Raw genomic sequence first — 5,786 nt, forward strand, 5'->3', positions numbered from 1 at the left:
GAAATTCTTACGCAATTTATTATCTGCAGTACAATCAATTGTAATTACCTACGAATTTAACCCTCTGGAACTGATATCAAATTCTCTAACACAAATTTCTACTGACGCCGAGTCTGTAAAATCCATTTAATTTAATCTGTTGGTGCCATTTTCAGTATGATATTTATACCCGACGTTTTTTTTTTACTTTGTTATATTATAATCTTTCATTAATAAAAGTACACATTTGCTTGTTACATTATTGTTATATTCCTTTTAATTTGGCGTTTGAAAAAAGAGAATTATCATAATATTATACATTCATTTTGAAGTAATATTTATCACAATATTTAGTGTGACAGTATGATATAGAGTGGCACCGAAGAATTAAAAAACATTAATTAATGTCAAGGAACCAAAATTACATAACACGTATAGAAGAGAATAAATACTTAAATATGTATATTTTAACAAAAATATATATATAATCCGAATCTGTAGAGATGTGCAAAATAAAAAAAATTGAATCGCTTAACATTTTTTACAAAGAGATTTATAATTGAGACTTATATATAATCCAATAAATCCACTGTCAATTCTCCGAAGGATTAAAAATATTAAGTTACCCGAGAGCTAACGTCATCCTCTGTTTTATCATTTAACTGTACTTAAGAATGTAACATAAGACCATTTTTTACAAAGATATTTGTCCATTATCGTAAGTGAAATATTATTAACTGTTTGAAGGTGAGCGGAAATATGTGGACAAATTAAACGAGCAATTAGTATCCCTTGTCAATCGCTGATGAAGCAGAGACATAACACCGCAAAGTGTCCTGTCAAAGAGACCAATTTTAGGGTCCATTACCACAATGGACAGGCTAGAGGTTCATATGACACACATAAAGAGTCAAGTGACAGACACTCGATATGACGAAAATTCTTATAATGAAAGTACTTCCAAAGGATTTTTGACACATAAAAAAGTAACTTTAATCATAATTAGAGAATAGCGATCGAAAAATATTAATAATAGATTAGATAATAGCGATCTATTTGATATTATTGTGCTGAAAAATGTATTTAAAATAAAAATCGATGATAAAATGAACCAATATGAGAACGAATTATACTAATTTTGACATTTAGCGGAAAATGTAATTCTTGACTATGGATAAAGCAAACCCAATACATCAAGAGCAAAGTCGTGCGCTGATCTGCGATTATTAAAACAGCGATCGAGAAAGAAGCCACAAGGCAGAATTTCTAGTTATATGCGTAAGTGTGCGTGTATATATATATATATATATATATATATATATATATTTTATTATCCAATATCTCTCATTAACTTTAATCGAGGTTTTATAATTCAACTTATTCGACACAATATTCCACGATATAATTATCCTCGCGAAAACTTAATTTTCTTTTTAATATCAGAATTATTCAAATGAAGTCGAAGTAAGAAAAGTTGGGAGCGATCCGGCACCCAATTAATTTTAATTATATTAATTGCTCGCCTTTTCCAATAAATATCGCTATGTACCGTATTTCACGGTATTTTCAATCAGCGTTATCACAGTGTTTCTTTATGGATATCCGTTGCGGAATTAAAAAAAAATCATGACATGTATCGAGTAGTCGTATTTATAAGCGAAAATATGTACATTAATATAACTGTCATTTCTCATAGAACGTTTCAATTTAAAATGTGACATAAAAGATCCTATTCATTATTGTCCACGTGGCGATAATAAAATTAAACTCATTTCTATTCCGGTAGTAAGAAATTCGTAAAGAAGAAATCGTGAACATAATGTAAGATCCAATGTAATAACCTTTTTTTACTGGAAGCAGCCTTTGATATTATCATTTTACGATGAGTACGAGAAAGTGGTGTTTGCGATCCTATGCACAATCTAAATTTTGCAGAAACCATAAGATAGATCTTTTATAATTCAGGTTTTGCCTACAGTCACGTACTGGGCACCATCGCGCATTTATTGATCCTCGCGTATTGTGTACGAATTTTCTCACGTTTATTTTTTAAATCTTTGAACGAAACGTCAACTAACGTTAATGAAAACGATGGAATCTATCGATACCTATCAACAAAAGAAGAATTCAACGAAGCAGATAACACTTTGATCTCAAGAAATGACATATTAGATTCTACGATGAACGAGCTATTATCGTGTCGCATATACACAGCAATTTTCATTTATCAACGGCTATACTGGTACTCATACTTGAAGAATTATCCATACAGAGATCCCGCATGGGTGCGATGGACAACTTGCTTCCGGTCAATCTATTATTGCCGCCCTATATACCGCGCATCAGTACCTTTAGCAATTTGAAAGAGCATCCCCTAATCGATCGCGATATCCGACCCTCTCATAAGGCATAAATAGTAAAAAAATTCATAGGGTTTTATGCAAAAAATTCAACGTATCATTAATGTAATTCGCGTAAGAAATTGCAACCTTTTTATAATCTTTCTGTAATCCTTCTTTTATGGATCAAGCTGAACGCGCTTTCTTTTTGAATGCATAAGTAGAATTTGTTAATGCCTCATACAAATTCCGTTTTTGAATGTGTGAATTAATAAATAGATGGAAAATTTAGCAAGTGGAATATTTTCGCCGCATACAGGACACATTTAGCTGAAATTACGCTGCCGTTTATTAATAAAGCTTAACGAAAACGAGAATTTATGAGATATTTTACAAAATTATTTTATCACACATCGGTATCCTTCGTTTGCAAACCAATGGCATGTGCGAATATTAAAAAATTCCTGGTTTTACAAATTGGATTCAATTGCACAGAAATGAATTCCGCAATCCGATTTAATTTGCGTATTTCAAACAAGATTTGTATGACACTTATTCCTCATTATTATGCGGAAATTTTTCTGATCTCGAAAAAAAGCATGGAAAAAATTCTTCCATGATTCCGCTATTCGATAATCGGAACTTTCCTCGATCGGGAGCGTCTATGATTCCATATCGCAGAGCATCTGGGTAGTATCGGTAGCGATTTTAAAGAACGTTTCGCCAAGCGATATTTACGCGTCTCCGACGGGTGCTCCTACACGATCAGTTATTTATAAAGCCATTCACGATAATCAATAACCTATGCCTCTCTTTCCCATGCGGCGAAAATTCACTAACGTGCCAGCGCACATCGAGCATCTCCGTCGCTATGGAGTGCGCTTCGTCATTGTAATGGACCCAAAAACTGCTGTCAAATTATGGCATACAGACACAAAATATTGCATGCTCAAATGAATCTGCAAGAATTAAGATAGGATAGCCGATGTAAGTACGTATATTCAGAAACATATATACCACTCACGCAAATATTTATAAACAATCGTAAATAACATTTTAACGGTAAGGAACGGATTACGTGTCTGGTAAAAAAATATTTCGCGAAAGGACGCAAACGTAAAAATATGGAGAAAAATTAATCGTGTAAAATAAGAGAACGGATATCGTTCTCGCAAAAAGGAAAAAGTGATTATTAAATTCAAGTATTAAATTGGATTTCTTCGTATTTTATTCATTAACTTATATTATCTATTAAAAATGTAATCAATAATCTAAATGTATAAAATATCGGCTTTATGTAAAATAAAATCAATACTAATAAATAATAAAAAAGTAAGGAACAGTATAAACAAGATATCGAATGTTGAAAAACAATTTCCGGGATAATTTTATCATTATACAAATAAATTGCATTTCGATCACATATTTAAAATAATTTTCTTAGTTGAACATATAACTTTCTCTCTATTGGAAATCGGAAACATTTTTCGAGTCTCTTTTGCTTTACCAAATTAAAATATTTATATGGAATATATATACACGAAAAAAGAAATATATATATGAAAAAAAATTTAAACTGTATACTGTATTATAACAAATTTAAATATAATAAATATTCAAAAATTATAAAAAATGCATGGTGTATAATAATAGTTCAAATATATGTCAGTCGTTAATAATCAAGAAACAACAATTCAAAGATATGTTTTTGCGCGGATAAATTCATGTTTTTTCTACGGCGAATATGGTAACAAGTTTTTGCGTTAAAAGCTATTCCCGATAGCGATAGCTTTTTTTGTCCGGTTATTCTCACGAGAGAGAACGTTGAAAAATATTTGAATGGTATCACGCGAAAGTTAAGCCAGAGAAAGGGTAGCACGAGCCAGGGTGTCTGTCTGGCTGAAGATACGTTTTAACTACTTCTTAACCGAGAGAAGGAACATCGATGTTCGCGCTGTAACTATCTTGTAAAAGCTCTCACGAGACGCGTAACGCTTCTATGTCCCGGGTGTATACTCGAAATACTCGTCTAACATTTGCCGAATTAAGCGATCATTTTGACAATCGCGGCGAAAAAGAATGAACGCGTGGGAAAAAAATTGATTCACACAACGCATAGAATTCATGGAGAAAGATTCGTCTTTTATTAGCAAATGACAGACCATTCTACATTTATGTCAAAACAAGATGTTTATAAGAAAAACTGTTGCGTTGGAAAGAATCTGGTTGTATTAAAATTAATTGGATTCCTAATTGAAGAAAATAAACGGATCAGAATATTTTGATTTTATCTGTTATAACTCTAATTAAAACCATAATTCTGATTGCTGTGATCAAAATCTTCCGATTCATTTATTTTCAATCAGAAATTATCCCAAGATGAGATACTTTCAGCGCAGGACTTGCACAGTCCTCCTGTAGTTTTATCAAAGGTTTTATGAGACTTATTGAGAGAGAGAGAGAGAGAGAGAGAGAGAGAGAGAGAGAGAGAGAAGCTTGAAAATTACAAAAAGCTAAAGTCAATTCACCTTGATGCGACCGATCGAGCATCGTATTCTCGAGGGGAGTAACTTCCTTGCGATCGCTGGCGAACGAGTAAAGTACACCAATTTATAGCGTCGTCTGAAGTCGCGAGTATAAATTGCTGGCAGCGAGAATCGCAGGATCCCCCGGGGAAATAATAGGGTAAAATTACGAAGGGACGCGAAGACCCATTTTCCCTGGTCACCTACCTACCTATCCTGGCCGATCTCTCGACTCTACGGAGTAGATCGGATGGAAATTCGCAATGGAAATCGCGTCGGGGAACTCGCGGGAATACATATCTTCGAAGTCAATACGCGTCTATACACATGAATGACTTTCGATCAATCACAAGAGGCGTCGAAGATCCCGACAGGAAATCCGTCGAGGCAGAGCAGCCACGTCAGACACTTCGGAACTTTTAGCGGAGCATGCATCGCGGAAAAGATGTTCGCGTTTATTACGATCGCCGTGTATAACTCTCTCGCGAATTCGCTACGACGATCATATGTATACAACCATCGGTATACAACCAATAAAGGACCAAGAGGACTTGTTCGGTCTGAAAGACTGAAATTTGTACTCTCTCGTGTATTCAGTTTCGCGAATCGCACCTGCGATCGTCGCGGCGACGACGGTCGCGAGAGGACTTCCGCGAGAGCTCGCGACTCATCACGGCGAGCTCTCGGGGAGCCGCGTTGAGAACGGGGGCGGAAAACCCATCGCGTTTCGCCGGACGATAATCTCCTCTTTCGCGTACCTGAGATCGGTCGATCGGTGGCGCAGGGCGCGGCGGCATCGTCCCGTCGCAGCGCGGCGCCGTTCGACGAGCACTGAGCAGCTATTCTGCGCCAACCCGGTTGCGTCGACGTCGAAAAGACGCGGACGCGTATTCTCTCTCTCTCTCTCTCTCTCTCTCTCTCTCTCTCTCTCTCTCTCTCTCTC

Source organism: Cyphomyrmex costatus, unplaced genomic scaffold (assembly GCF_001594065.2).
Source record: "Cyphomyrmex costatus isolate MS0001 unplaced genomic scaffold, Ccosl1.0 scaffold639, whole genome shotgun sequence".
Taxonomy (NCBI): Eukaryota; Metazoa; Arthropoda; class Insecta; order Hymenoptera; family Formicidae; genus Cyphomyrmex; species Cyphomyrmex costatus.